The 8,567-nt window shown below is 40.9% G+C and overlaps 1 non-coding gene across 1 annotated transcript; it reads left to right on the top strand.

Moving 5' to 3' along the window:
* The first annotated feature begins 323 nt into the window (after positions 1-323).
* Positions 324-396, top strand: TRNAY-AUA (transfer RNA tyrosine (anticodon AUA)). Its single transcript has one exon. It is a non-coding gene; the product is annotated as a tRNA-Tyr (tRNA).
* The last annotated feature ends 8,171 nt before the right edge of the window (positions 397-8,567 follow it).

Here is an 8,567-nt window from a genome sequence, read left to right as displayed (position 1 = left end):
ATTCTTTTTACAATGTCTCTGGAATTTAGAGCTAGTGGAAGTAAGACTAAGCATATCATGTCAGACTGCATATGTTAGGCAGACCATCTAGACTTCAACTTCAGCCTTATTCATATGGTTTATGGTGATGCTGAGGAAGCATCTTTGGTACATTGTCCTCTGTACTTCTACGATATCTTTCATATCCATTTCTCTGGCATTCCTGCCTCATCCTTTCCCTTGGATGCCTTGGGATTTTTCCATTCTCCAAGGATGTCCCCACCCAGCTCTGTCTTCCCTAAATGGGATTCCATGATTTGCAACTTCCCCACTTTCAGGAGACTTCCCTAGTGGCTCAGATGGTAAAAGCGTCTGCCTATAATGCAGGAGACCTGGGTTCGATTCCTGGGTTGGGAAGATCCCCTGGAGAAGGTAATGGCAACCCACTCCAGTATTCTTGCCTGGAAATCCCAAGGACAGAGAAGCCTGGAAGGCTACAGTCCATGGGGTCACAAAAAGTCGGACACGACTGAGCGATTTCACTTCCCACTTTCAACAAAAGCTCATCTCTCGTGTTCTGCCCCTAGGCTATGCTCTATGCTTTCTGGCTTGTTAATAAAATAATTCCACAAGAACATGGGAATTGTTAGATGCTGGTGGAATTAATACATTATGATGCAGCCACTATCTTACACTATCAAGTTTCCTCTTGGAAAAATGAAGGGGCAGGTGTGAAGATGCTCTAAGATCCCATCTTTTTCAGTTTCATTTTAAACATATGATCCATGAACCTCCACACATTATTCTTACATTTTGACAAGGGCCTTCTGTATATAATGGATCTTAATTAAAAGAACACCCTTCCCTCTTCTGCCCCTTAAATGGAATGTCCCATGTTTAATGCTTGGCCATCTCTCCTCTCATGGAGGGTCCCTATGACCCCACATTTATGCTAATGGCTCCTAAATCCACATTTCCAGTCTCCCTCTGACCTTGAGGTCCTGTCTATGTTGCTATCTGTTGGTCATTTTCATTTGGGTTTTCCGCAGTTCTCCAAAATTCACTAAATACAAAATAAAATCGTCATTTTTATACCCTTCCAAGCTGCTCTTCCTTCCTTATAGATCATTCATGAGTAATATCACTCTCTTTGTCATCCATTGGGGAATTTTCTAATAGTCCTACATTCTTCTCTTTCCTCACCTCCTACAACCATTCCAACCTGTTCATTCTGTCATCCATCTAATGTTCTTAACTCTCCAGAATAGCCCTCATCTGTTTTCTTAGAAATTGTTGCAATGACCTTGAACAGGCTTTCCATCATCTAGTGCTACTTTATGCCAAATCTTCGTGTTATGATTACACCTCAGGATCAGTGGGAGAAGCAGATAAGATAAGGAACATGGACATGTTTTATAAAATGTAAAGAGTTCTACTGGTGTGCTCTGTTATTTGTTGCTTTCTGGAAAGAGATAGCTGATCCTGGCTTCTGCATCTTTGTGCTGCTTCCTGTGTCTACAGTGTTCCCCTTGCTTGCCTCTTCCTTTTAAAGTAATACCCTTTCCCTAAGGCTTAGCACAAGCTCATGTCTTCAGAAGCACAATCTAACCATCCTCACCTTATTTAACATCTTCTTTCTAAACACCCGTGCCTTTGCTTCCCCCTTTGCTCTTTGTCAGTTACATCCTTGAACCTCCCATTTGATTTCCTGGTTCATGGTTTATTCTCCATGATCAGGTAGTAAGGTTGGCTGAAGGTAGGAACCATATCTTTATACTACTCTAAAGCAAACTAGAAGATGCTCAAAAACAGTGGACGGATGAATACTTCCATGGCCTTCTATTTGTTTTGACCTGAAATTATAAATCTGGCACATGCAGTCTGTGTAAGAAGGATTCCTAAATCCCGTGGACACAGAGATCCAGTTGTCTAAGCAAAGGAATGACAGCTGGATGCTAAAACCCTGATTCCTCTCAGGGCAGTGGGAATGAAGCTGGCGGAAATAACATGGGGCAATAAATTTGCAACACCTTGCACATCTAATGCTCTTCTTCCTGTCATGGTGTACCAGAAAGAGATTGCAGAGCCGGGTGAAAGAGGGGACAGTGTTCTGGGTGAGTCTGCAGGCCAGCACTGGGGTGTGTGCATGCGTGTAGGCGTCTGTCCCTGCTTCTCTCTAACAAACACACAAAATGGGCAGTATGTAGCCCATTGTTTCCTCTGCCCAGGTAGTTGGGCGTGTTCAGTACTTCTTCAGCAAATGGGGTTGCAAATGGGGTCGCTGTCCCCTTTTGCTTATCCAAATACACAATTGGACAATAAACGAAACCGTGGGAAATTCACAGTGCCAGAGGTCTTCATTCAATGCTGATTTTAAATGGACCTTGATGCATAGGATGAAAGAGCCATTAGCAGGGAAGAGCTTAAACTACATTAGGAGAGCAGAGAAAATTGTCCAACATTTGGTCAGTCCAATGAGGTAAAAGGGAATATGGGGTGGGGGCAAGCTATTAGAGAAGGAAAGTTGTCTTCCCACAATGGCACTGAAGAGCAGGCATGGGGTGGAATAAAGTGCCAACGTGGATCTGGAAACAATGCATAAATACCATAAATACGTGCAAAGTTTCCAGACCGTAGAACAGGTCTTTCTTCGCCGCTAAAAACATTACAAATGCCTTTCCTCTTCCCTCTCTCTTCTCCCAACTATGCCTCCTCCTTCCTTTGATTCTGTCTATGGAACGTAAAGTATATTTGAGGTGCTTAAAGGAAGGCTTCAACTACTGTTTTACAAGTCAATACTAATTATTGTTTAGCACTGGATTATGGGCCGGATCATGGAATTAAAACAGCGCTGTTAGGACACCTTTGTACCTGGCAAAGAGTTAATGAGCACATGCTGGGTCCCTGTAGTAACTGCCAAGCTGGTTAACTATTTTATCAATGGCATAGGAACAAAATCTAATAAATCATTTTACTTTTATCTCAGTGTTTCCTTCTTCATTAGCAAAATGAAAAGCTTTGTTGTAATGGTTATCATATGGTGGGAAATTTTAAAAATATTGTTCAATTGGTTATCTACAGAGTGGGATAGATGTGTATATTGGAGGAAGAAAAAAAATGACAAGCAAATCTGGGGTCAGCAAAGCTACTGGATTAATAGCATAAACAGAGAAAGTGATTTGTCTCCTGAGACCCAGGGTGGTGACTGGACTTCCTCAGGATTGTGTGTTTGGTGGAATATAGATCAGAATTCAGACCATGGACAGCGTGTGTGCATGTGTGTGTGCATGCGTGTGTGCGTGCGTGTATGTGTGTGCATGTGTGTGTGTATGTGTGTGCGCATGTGTGTGTTTTTAGTATGGCAGCCTACACTTCTGGAAATGGAAGGGCAGGGCTTCTGCCTCCAGGTCTAGTCACTTGGGATTTCTTGGTAAGAGCTGCATAGCTGGGACAATTTGGAAAAGGGGAGGGAGTGAGGAAGAACAGGGGTGAGTTATGAACAATCTGTTTGTTCTGATGAGATGTCCAGCTGGGTTGGCAGCCAGACTTCCCAAAGCCACTCAATTCAGCAGATCTCTGAGCAACTAAATGGTCCTTCGTGGCTTTAGGGTCCTGCTGACTGGAGTGAGATTTGAACCAGTGACCTGTAAGTGAGAAATGCTATTTGCTATTGCCGGGTGCATGTGCTATTTAGTTTGACCCTCTCACCGCCCCCCACAGGCTCCTCAAAATTAACATTTAGACATGTTCAGCACTGAAAATGGGGTACAGATGACTGTCTCCCTTACCCGTGTGATTAGACCTAAAGCTGATTTTTAAAAGCTTTAGAAATTGTTGGTGAAATATGTTATTTGTATAAATTCTACAAATTTTAACTTCCTTAAGTGATAATAAAGCAAGGGGTGGGATGGGGTGGCATACTCTACATATAAGTCAGGGTATGCAAGGATAATGTATAGCTTAATAACAGATTCTATTTTTCTCCGTGTTAGGTGTTACTACTCACTTCAGTAATTTACAATATTGGAATTTGTGGGAGTTAAGAATCCATTAAGATGTGCATCTTATGCAGCTGGTATTACATGTAATATATATATTTTTTAATTCTTAATCTTTAACCTCAGTATTGCATAAAGGTGTGAGGGATCAATTATAGATAAAAAGGGGGGAGATCTCAGAGGACTTGCAAACCTATTGGCAGTTTCTCCAAGATACAGTACCAGGTTTGTATATATTGGTATTTAGTTTTCCGTGGCTCAGAAGAGGAGAAACTTTGTAATTGCTTTTATTTGAAAGCAAGAGATGGGGCCAAAGGAAAGCTTTTGGTCTGCAGTTTTTGCTTTCAGCCCATATAAATTAAGCATTCCGTATCAGAGGTGTTTAATGGTGCATTCTGATTGTTTTTTTTTTTTTTTTTTTTTAAATACAAGTGTGAATGAGTGCCTCAGGCTAGGCAGACTCTACCTCTCAGAACCTTAGAGGCTGTGGGAATGACCCCTGCCCTTCCGACCCATCCTTAATTGGCCTATAGTCCAAGAAGCAATTAAAACTAAGGGTCTGATTCATAAAATGTGAATATGCCATTTGAATGTGTGCAGGGGGATTCCTGTTCACAATGCTGGGCTAGAAGCAGCAAGGATTTTATTTTTTTCCTCCAAGCCTACCTTTCATAAATTTACTTTTCTTTTCTCCTCTTGGCCTTAGATGACTTCCATACTTTTTCTGACAAATCTAAAGTCCGCTTCAGGGCCAAGATTAGGCTCATGTGTCTATGACATAGATGCATGTCACGATGGCCTGCTGACCTAGTATCTCTCTGCTCGCCTAAGCTGGATATTTTAATTATGATTTTTTTTCATATCTATTCCTATTATTTAACAGAATATGGGAAGAAAACTCTAGAAACATTGCTGTCTGCAGAGACTCAAGCTAAGGCAAAGCTGTCAGAACTTGCCAGAGATAAGCTTCATAAATGAATTGGGAGAAGAAAAAGTACCCCTGAATTCCAAGATGTTTAATTACAATACCAGGGAAACCCTCATTTGCACAATTGCTATTTACACTTTCTCACAATGTATACACCTCTTACTCTCAGCCTTCCACCTCATACTATTAAGCCTCCAATATTGCTGATTTACTGAGTTTCTGAAATCTGTATAGAAATTCTAAGTTGAGCATGATTCTTGGGCAGCATTTCATAAATACTCTATTTTTTGTTGTTATTTGTTTTAGAATGAACCCCAAGAAACAGAGTATCTTGTAGGAGATAGTAATTAGGGTGTAGAAATCGTCTATTTTTTTTGTTCAACCACAATTTCAAGCACGGGAGTCCATTTGAGATGTCTCTTAGACTAATGTCCAACCCTAAGAAAGAATTGTAATATGCCCTTGAGAATATTGTGCTAGCTGTCTGGGGCACACTAAGTTGACAAATAATCACTTGATTCAGTTCTTGCGTTTGCTTTGTCTAATAAACAGTAGTCTATCCTTTATTATTTCCTGCAGTTTGTATTATAGTTGCTATTCACATAGTTTCTATTTATTTTCCAGAATACTGCTATCAGCCTTGTTATCCTGGACTCTTTTATTTAGCCTTTCAAATAGGGCAGAAGGTTATCTGGTACATTAGCCTATAGTTAAAGCCTGCATCTACACCACACCAAACAACCAGGCAGAAAGTGAAAAACTTCACTCCCTCTCCCAGATGGCCCCAGATGCATGGCATTGTGTAGACCGAAACAGCCAGATGGCTGAATGGATTTTTCACTTTCCATCTGGGTGCGTGACATGGTGGAGATGCAGCCAAAGTCTTGAGCCAAAAGAAAATGCCAGCCAAGGAGATGAGGTATTGCTACTTACCAGGCACCTAATTCCCACTGGGTGGTATTGTGACCTTGGTTTGATTTATTCTTTCAGAAGCAGGTCACTCTTATGGGAACAATGATTGTCGACGTCTAGAAATAAAGAGGGATGCGGACACATTCGAAGAGACTTGGAGGGGGATGTCTCCTTTGCTTTCTGTGAGGACAGGTCTTTTACTGACTTGGTGGGAACAGTGATACCAGGGCACAGCCTTCTCCTTCTAGGTCTCTGGAGGTCAGCAAGCTGGAGTCACTACAAAACACCGGTGACAGCGAACACATCAAGGGGCTTGCTGTCCATCATGGGTATCACTAAATCTCTTTGACCAACCCTGGGCAGTGAATTACAGCCGCGTGGGATTGACTTACAGTTTATTTCTAGTAACAGGCAGTTACTGTGTCAAATTTGAAGCCATTCAGAAAGGCCTATAAAAATATATGACAAAGTAACAGGCTACCTCTAGCTCCTTTTAGCATGTTTATGAGTTTAAACTGTATTGAGCTTGTGTTTATAGAAATGAATACAGGGATTTCTTGTGTCCTATTCCTTCCTTCTCTCCTTACCCTGTGATCAGTTCTTTTGTGACTGGGGGTTGGGGGTTGGTCTCCAAGACCCTCAGAAGGTTTGAACTCCTAACCAGCGTTACCATTCTGTTAGAAGGCAGTCTTACTGATGAACATACAACTTGTATTTTTCTGGCATAGTTGAAATTCTTCTGTTGAGGAACAGGATAGTCAAATGACAGTCGCAAAAGACAATCCAAGTTACCTTTCACCCAGTCTTCACCCCAACACTGTTTGACACTTACTGAGAAACTAATTGCAGCCTGAGTGGGGCCACGGGACAAATGCTGCAATCCAAGCATAATGTGACACCAAATATAATAAGGTAACATATTGTTAAAAGTCAATATCCCAAGTCTAACAATACGGTGTCACAGACTCATAAGTGTGTAACCATATAATACATAATTGTCATCTGCAGAGAAAAGATCTAATTTTGATAATGCATATTGAGATTGGTTGTCTGAAAAATGCTCATGGCTCCAGAAGGTTTGACAGTCCTGAATATCACATAATAGCATGTAGCCAAGGAACATGGGATGAAGGGAAGAAAGAGAGACTCTATTCCAGAACGCAAGCACTCCCACTCACAGTTTTATTTTTAAGAACACGATTCTGCTCAGACAATGAGCAAGTTTATGTGAAGGGTGGTTTGTGCCTGGGTTTCCATATCTGGAATCTGTGTGTGTGTGTGTGTGTGTGTATGTGTAGGTTCCCGTCCATCCTCTGTGGTTTGAACTATAGCATTCTGCTTTGACAAGTATTCTAAGGTCTCTTACTTATAAGGACTGATGTAGCTTTAAATTCCAAAGAAATTAAGCAAAATCAACAGACTCTTGAAACAGGTTGTCTCCTACCAATTTCCTAAATTTTAAGATAGCTGTGGTCATCATCCCTCTTATAGTCTCACGTGTAGATTTTTTTCTCCCTAAAACACTGTTTTTAAATCAAAGATATGTCTTCCAACCTGTGGCAGCTAAGAGTTGAAGAAATCCTAGAGTAAAAAATATGCTAGGTATATTTATTGGGCGTATGCGAAGTCCCTAAGGTAACAGAAGACCTTTGCCAAGTGTTTGATTTCAATTTTGTATGAATGAACCCTATGGAGGAACTCATTTTATTTTCATTTTATAGAGAGGAAGACCCATAGTAACTGAGTTAAACTGTAGGCCTTCTTTGTTCTGTATTTCAGGATCTGTTTTTCTCTGAATGTGTCACCTCATGGCAGGATATGATGCAATGGGGTCCTTTGTTCCCATACCCATAACTTGGCTGGGGTCCACTGCTCTGGACTCACTGATCCTCAGAACCCATTAGCGCCTGTAAACTTGGGCTCTTGTTGATCTGGATGCTCTTGTAACTAGAAGTTTTGTGCATCTTTCAAAACTCCTGGAGCATTGTTTTCATCTCTATCTCATGATGTTCCTCTGAGGTTGCCCTGTCAATACGCATTTATGACCACACCTCAAGTCCCTTTACTATTAATAGATGAAGGCTTCTTAAGGGCAGAGACATCAAGGTCATTTCTGAGGCCTTTCATCAATCATAACATCCAAGCATATAGTCGGTATATAGTGTGTGAACATTAAATGATGTGTGTAACAAGTATATAGCATAAAAATTATATCAGTCCAGTACCATTTAAAAAGGGTGAGAGGAACTTTGAGGTCATCAACCTTGCTTCTCAATAGCACGCTATGGCACTTCCCTCAGGAGACCCATTCATTCATTTCTTCATCAGATTTTATTGTACATGGTTCTCTATTCACAGCATTGGTCAGATGCCCTGGGGATATAGAGAGAAATAAGAAATAGTAACTCTGTCTTTGAAGGGATCATAATTTAGTTGATAAGCTTACACAGTTATAAATATTAGAGGAGCTTGTTGATATGTGAGGCCTATTTAAGGGGTTGAAATTGTTATTATTAAAATATCTATCATTCAATGCAGAGCACGTTAATTGATATGGGAGTCCAGGGAAGGGAACAATGTCAACATGGATGATTGGGAAGGCCTTTTTTTTTCTTTTTTGAGGGGGTGTTGTGCATTTTGAAATGAGGAATGGCATAAGGAGCTGACAGAAGAAAGTGAAGGTCATGTGCAGCACTGTTTTCCATTAGCTGACATTAGAATGCTGGTGCAGAAGTGACCACAGATGAGAT

The sequence above is a fragment of the Bos indicus genome, chromosome 11 (assembly GCF_029378745.1).
Source record: "Bos indicus isolate NIAB-ARS_2022 breed Sahiwal x Tharparkar chromosome 11, NIAB-ARS_B.indTharparkar_mat_pri_1.0, whole genome shotgun sequence".
In the NCBI taxonomy this organism is placed as follows: domain Eukaryota; kingdom Metazoa; phylum Chordata; class Mammalia; order Artiodactyla; family Bovidae; genus Bos; species Bos indicus.
This window is presented reverse-complemented; position numbering and strand designations above follow the sequence as displayed.